Below are 7,145 nucleotides of genomic sequence, written 5' to 3' on the forward strand. Positions count from 1 at the left end.
CAAAATTTAGAAAATGACAAATTTGGTAACTATTGGCTTTGTACTTTAGGTCACAGGGGCAAAGTTTTTCTGAGATAGCAGAATAAATGAACTTGGGAATATTTATGCCAAATATTTCCCCTATTTAGAGTGGATTTACTCTTTTCCTCTGGAGGGGCCAATTGCTAAGTTCCAGGTGCTTCTCTTCATGTAGGGGGATGGGCCGGCAGCTGGATTCCTCTGGCCAAGCTAGTTACACAGGATCTTGAGCACTTCCATGCCCAGCTATAACAGTTCTTAGGCAATTATTTTGACATTCATGAAAGAGGACTTCCATACCTGCTACAAAAAGTGACAAGAATAATTGGATAAATGTATTTGAAACAAGGGGAAGTATTTTAAGGGAAATTAATGGCACTGTGTCTTTTAGTTTAATAAGTTTTTAAAAATGTGTATTTTCACTGTATATTTTGATCGTATTTTTAAAAAAAGTTTTATTTGTGTGTGTGTGTGTGTGTGTGTGTGTGTGTGTGTGTGGCCAGCTCAGCCCACCAGGGGCGGGGCTGGCTGGCATGTGGTGCTGGGGGATTGAACCTCGGTCCCTGTGCTTTGCTAAGCTTGTTCTAAGTAGGTGCTTTAGACCACTGAGTCATCTCACCAGCCCCTGATCGTAGTTTTTGTAGTGCTTTGGAAGTTAATCTACCAAAGATGAAGAAAAGTATGTGGAGTCTGGTGTGAAGCAGCCTGCTCACTATACTGATTATAACTCTCTTATTTTAAATGAAAATTAAATGATTTCCTCATTTAAAAGGAAAAATTGAATTTTTTTTTGTCATGGCTGTGCTGTTTAATTTAAACTCCATAGGTCTTTCTCCTTACCTAGCTATTTCACAGTGAAGATTCTGGGTGACATCGGGGTTATGAAGTCAAGTTTCTGTGGAAATAGCATGTGGTTGTCGTTGTGGCACAAGGTCTTAAGGAGCAGAGGTCTGGCAATGCATTGTCAGTGATTTATAATCACTTGCTGCACTCTAACTCTGTTTTTACTGTCTTTTCAGTCCTAATCTTCAGCACATTTATTGCTTGAGAGGCCGAGTGCTCTAAGGCAATCTGCAGGATGCTTCTCTTTCTATGTGATTTTCTTCCAAGAGACTTTATAGTCCTTTTATCATTCCCAGTTAGACTTCACTTCTGTTCTGCAGTTTTCTGATCCTCCCTAGAAATTCCTTCCTTTGACATGCTGGCAGAATCTTTAGCTGTCTTGTTCTTTAGCTTTCTCCTGCCTGATATTACTATTGTCCTCTTATTTCTAGTGAAAGAGCTTAAAATGGCAACATGAATAGCCCAACAACCAACTTATTTCTTTATATTCTTTCCCAAATTTAATACTTTAATTTTTCCCTTTGAATTTAAATAATTCTCAATTAACTTCAGCTTAACTTGCTTCTCATTTTTATTGCAGCTCAAATTAAAATAACACACAATAGGAAATTCTAAAATAAGTTTAAGCACAAGGAGATCAATTTGATGGTTATATGTCATAGGCCAATTTATAGTTATTTGTCAGAAGTTATTTCTTAAATAGGGATATCACATTTGGTACATTTCCTTATGCATTTTGCAAATTATCAATTCAGCAAATAAGTACTGAATTTCTTGTGATGATTACTTTTATGTAAACCTGGCTGAGCCAGGTTATCCAGATACCTGATCAAACATTATTTTGGATGCTTATGTTAAAATATTTTTCTAAGAAAATATTTAAAATTCTGGACTTTAAGTAAATCAGATGTTCTCCCATAATGAATATGAACCTCAACCTCAGGCAATCAATTTAAGGTCATTGCAAAAAAAGACTGACCCTTGAGCAAGAAAAAATTTTGTCAGCTTCTCTTGGGTCTCTACCTTGCTTGTATATCCATTTGATTTAGGACTTGTAAGAGAGATTATTGTCACATATATATCATATTGATTCTAGTTGTGCTGATCTTTATTACCCCTAGGCACTTTAAGTTTACTATGGTCTCATTTTATCTGTGGGACATATGTTCTAAGAGCCTCGGTGAATGTCTAAAATCATGCATATTACCAAGCATCACCCTCCACTGTTACCACATAGCGACAGAGCTAATCGGTCTTTCCTTAATTTATGCCATGTTTTGCACCATTACTCTTATACTTTGGGGCCATTATTAATTAAAATAAGTTCAGTTGAGCATAGAAGGCTGTGATACTCTGACAGATGGTCTGATAACCTAGGCAACTGTAATGGGTAAGTAGAGTATAGAGTGTAGATGTCCTCGATAAAAGGATGACTCACATCCGAGGTGAAAAGGAGAGGGATGTCCTGAAATGTTGTCCTGTTCCTGAGAACAGTACAGAATGTAAAACATAAATTATTTCTGAAATTTTCCATTTCATATATTTTTGGACCAATGTGTAGTTTCAAGTAACTGAAACCATGAAAGGTAAACTTGCAGAGGAGGTTTACTTGTGTTGTGTTAAAACTATCTCAAAAATGGAAGTCTCCCAAGTGTAACAGCTTGGTTATCAATTGCATTATTTCATAAACTACAAATGTCGAGTGTGATTTATTTTTGATGATTGTTATGGTCCAAATGTGTCCCAAAAGATGTATCATATATTGGAAACTTAATCCCTAGTGGAACAGTGCTGGGAGGGGGTTAGCTCATGAGGTCTCCATTTTCATGAATGAACAGTTCTAACAGGATTTCACAAAGGGGGTTTAGTGCTCCCTGCTCTTCTACCTTGGGTCATTTAGACACAGGAGTGAAAAGTTCATGGTGATGTCTTCAAAGTGGAGAGTAGTATTCTACAGATTCCGGCAACTTAATCTTGAACTTTATGACCTGCATTCTGTGGGAACTAATTTCTGTTCTTTATACGTTACCCAGCTTTTTACCCTACCCAGCATTTTTGTTATAGCTGTATAAATGAACCAAGATTATGATTTGTAAATAATTATGTGCACATTAAAGGAAAATGCTAATAAAAGCAACTTATCACCCTCTTTACTCATCACTGTTGACTCAACTTAATGCTTTATCATTTTTCAGCTCTTTCAGTCATTAGCAGGCTAAGGATCATTTGTCCTACTTCTCAAAAAAGGATTTAAGACGATATTTTATGAAATTTAACTAATGTATAGTTTTTTAAAAAAAGTCTTTGAAATAAAAATACCCAGTATTTAATAAAGGTTTTATCAGAGTAGTACCCATACATAGGTAAAACAAAAAATTAGTTTCTATTTTGCTCACTGATATGTTCTAGCTCTTAAATTATTGCCTGGAATATATTAACTATGTCCATCATTCATTAGGAAATAAATTTAAAGTACTTACCATGTTTAAAGAACTATGAAGATCAGTAAATTTCAATGTTAAATCTAGAAAAAATCCAATAAACTAAGATATTCAATAATATTAATTTTATTTACTTATAAACAAATGATATCTTGTAGGATACTACTTTAATAAAATTAAATTTCTACTTTGAGCCCAGGTATGAGACTACTGCTATGGTTCAGAATATTTAGTTTTAAAATTTCTATAAAATCAGATGATGACTGAATTCTTCACCAGTTTTTTCCTCTTGGATTACTACAGCAAAATTTATATTCACTTGGTGACCTTGGCCTATTTTCTTTTAATATTTTTTAAATTTTATTTTATTGAGAAACAAATATCAATGAGACAGTTTCAAAACTGATTAATAGGAGAGTTTCAATAATTAATACACTATACATTGTTATCTTCTTAGTGGTTATCCATAATACAAGATGCAGACAGAATATCCTGTCCAAACACTATTAGTACAAATCTTTCTTCTCATTGAATTAAGCAAAAGTAGCTGTATATCTATCCTAACTATTCTGCATATACAGATACAAAATGGTCCTTTCTATGTATCCCCTTTTTTTTTGTTTAGTCCTGTCAGAAATAGGTATTACCTTGGCCTCTAAATACTATAGGTGCACGAATTCATCAAAACAATCCAACACAGTCTGGCAGTCCACAATAGTAGTGGCTTATCTACAGAAGTTGTTGACTTGAGCCTTTCATAGCTCAGCATATTAATATGGCTTTACTTTATATACCTAATTTTTATACTTTCCTGCTGAATGGTTAAGACCAATGTAAAGCAAGACCTGTACAACAAGAAATGTAACTCTTGTATATGATAAGATCAGTCAAGTACCCTCAGGATTTGTCCTGTAACCCTGTACTGCGATTTGCAGATCCTTTGTCAACGTCAGCCATGTGGATGAGTCACGGCCATTGCTTGACCAATTTGCTCTCTGTGAAAGCCTGAGAGAATGATTTCTCACCATGTGACTCTCCTTTGGCACACTCTATGTCATCAGTCACATCGATTGGTATGTGTTCCAATAATCTCCTTGATCAGAAAATTTGGGACACAACTGAGTTACATGATGTTCCCGTATAGGTTCTCCTATGTCTTGAGTGCTCAGTGAGCTTGAAAGGCTATGGTCAAAATGTTGGCTGTCCTTGCAGCCCTTCTATTTCTCTAATTTTTGGTCTGCAAGCTTAGGTTGTTAACCCTCCAGAAGAGAAGCTTATTATTACCCTACAACTTATGCAGTTGGGTTTAACTTCAATATCTTTCTGAATATCAAACATCTTAGACATAACATGGAGCAGGTATTTTCCATCAAGTATTGATATGTTAAACATTAAGTCCCTACAGAATATGGTTATAAAAATTTTAAAAAATGAAAAATATTTAAAGAATATGAATGAACAGTTACATATTTTTAAACAGAAATCTAACCATACAGCATTGTAGCAGGACAGTCCTGTGACATTTTTTTCTTTTTTTGGTGTCATGTCTTTTTTTCTTTTATTACCCATTTACAAAAATTAAAAATGAAACCTTTTACTCATGAGACAGTATGGCAATAATTGGTATGGCATGACAAGAAGTATGCATTTAGAAGACCAGAATGACAGGCATTCCAAGAATTACCCTAGTATTACACATTGCTATCTTCAGTGCAGGTGCTTGGTTCACAGGTATCAGCATGGATAGTTAGTCAGGGTGAAAATCCTACCAATTAAATGCTAGTTTCAAAAGCCTGCTGAGGTTTCTCAGGATTATTACCTTACCTATCTTGTGGTTATAAATGTATGGCTTTGTCCTGTCCTGTTTCCCAGCTTTTCTCTACTCTTTCCTCATTGTCCAATCCTCAAGTTCTCACTTTCCTTTTAATTGTGTTATACCTTTCTATTTGTATTTCTTCTTTTGAGTTCTTATGCTAGGGATAATGTATGATATTTACAAATGTAGGTCTAGTTTATTTCACTTATAAGCATATCTTCAAGTGGCATCCACGTAAATATAAATACTTCGAGTTTATCATTCTTTATAGCTGAGTGATACTCCATTGTATAAAATTATCACATCTGTTTCAACCATTCCTCATGTGCTGGACATCTTGGTTGTTTCCAAGATTTGGATATCACAAATTGTGTTGCTATAAATACAGGCACACATATATCACCATGATATGACATTTTCAATTCCTACAGGAAAATTCCCAGTAGGTAGATAGCTGGCTTGAATGGGATTTCCAATCCTAGTTTCTTAAGGAGACTGCACACTGATTTCCATAATGGTTGCAATAGTCTACATTCCCACAAGCAGTGGAAAAGTGTTCCCTTTTCCCCACATCCTCTCCAACATTTATTGTTGGTTGATTTGTTTATGATAGCCATTCTTTCTGGGGTGAGATGGCATCTCAGTGTTGTTTTAATTTGCATTTCATGGATGGCTAGTGATGTGGAGCATTTTTTCATATATTTATTCGCTTCTTTAATTTCATCCTTTGAGAAATGTGTGTTCATCGCAGATGCCCATTTCTGGATTGGGTCTTTAATTTAGGGGCCCTAATGTTCTTTAGTTCTTTATAAATTCTGGAGAGAAAACCTTTGTCTGGGTGCTTATTAGTTAAGATTTTTTTAAAATTTGTGGGTTGTCTTTTCACTTTGTTAGTAATTTCTTTTGATGTGCAAAAACTTCTCAATAAGAGTTTGTCCCATTTGTTAATTCTTTCAAGTATTACCCGTGCGATTTGATTTTATTCATGAACTCTTTGCCTATCCCATGTTTTCAAGAGTTCCTTCTACTTTCTCTTACAGGAGATTTAGTGTTTCTGTTTTAATGTTCAGATCTTTAATCCATTTTGATGTTGGCTTAGTGCATGGGGATAGACCTGGGTTTTGTTTTAGTTTGCAGCATATATAGAGCCAGTATTTCCAGCACAATTTGTTAAAGAGGCTATCTTTCTTCTAGTAAGTGTGTTTTGCCCCTTTGTTGAAGATCAGGTGGCTGACTGTGTTCGTAGAGGCCTCTGCATCTTCCAATCTATTCCATTGATTCTCATATCTATTTTGTTGCCAATACCATGCTGATTTTATCACAGTAGCCTTGTAGTATAATTTCAAGTCAGGAATTGTAATGCCTCCTGTCTTGTCTTTGTTGGCCAGGATTGCCTTTGCTCTTCTAGGTCTTTTCTGGTTCCAACTAAATTTTAAGAATGATTTCTTTAGGTCTGTGAGGTTTGTTGGTGGTAGTTTGATAGGGGTTGCATTAAATCTGTGCAACAATTTTGGGAGTATGGTCATCTTCACGATGTTGGTTCCTCCTATCCAAGAGGTGGGAATATCTTTCCATTTTCTGAAATCTTCTATGCTGTCTTTTTTCAGAGTACTGTAATTTTCTGTGAAAAGAACTTTTACTTCTTTCGTTAAGTAAATTCCAAGGTATTTCATTTTCCACAGTGCTTTTGTAAAAGGTATTATTTCTCTAATTTCCCTCTCAGTGTGTTTATCTGTGTAGAGGAATGCTATTGACTTCTGAGTATTGACTTTGTATCCTGCTATGATACTGAATTTGTGTATCAATTCTGGAAGTTTCTTGGTGGAGTTTTTTTGGTCTTCCAAGTAAAATATCATATCTTCTACAAATAATGATAATTTAATTCCTTCTTTACCTATTCTTATTCCTTTTATTTCTCCCTCTTGTCTAATGGCACTAGCTAATGATTCCAAAATTATTTTGAATAGTAGGAGTGATAGAAGTCATCCTTTTCTTGTACCAGATCTGAGAGTAAAACATTTCAGTTT

This window comes from Octodon degus, unplaced genomic scaffold (genome assembly GCF_000260255.1).
Source record: "Octodon degus isolate 3935 unplaced genomic scaffold, OctDeg1.0 scaffold00040, whole genome shotgun sequence".
Lineage (NCBI taxonomy): Eukaryota > Metazoa > Chordata > Mammalia > Rodentia > Octodontidae > Octodon > Octodon degus.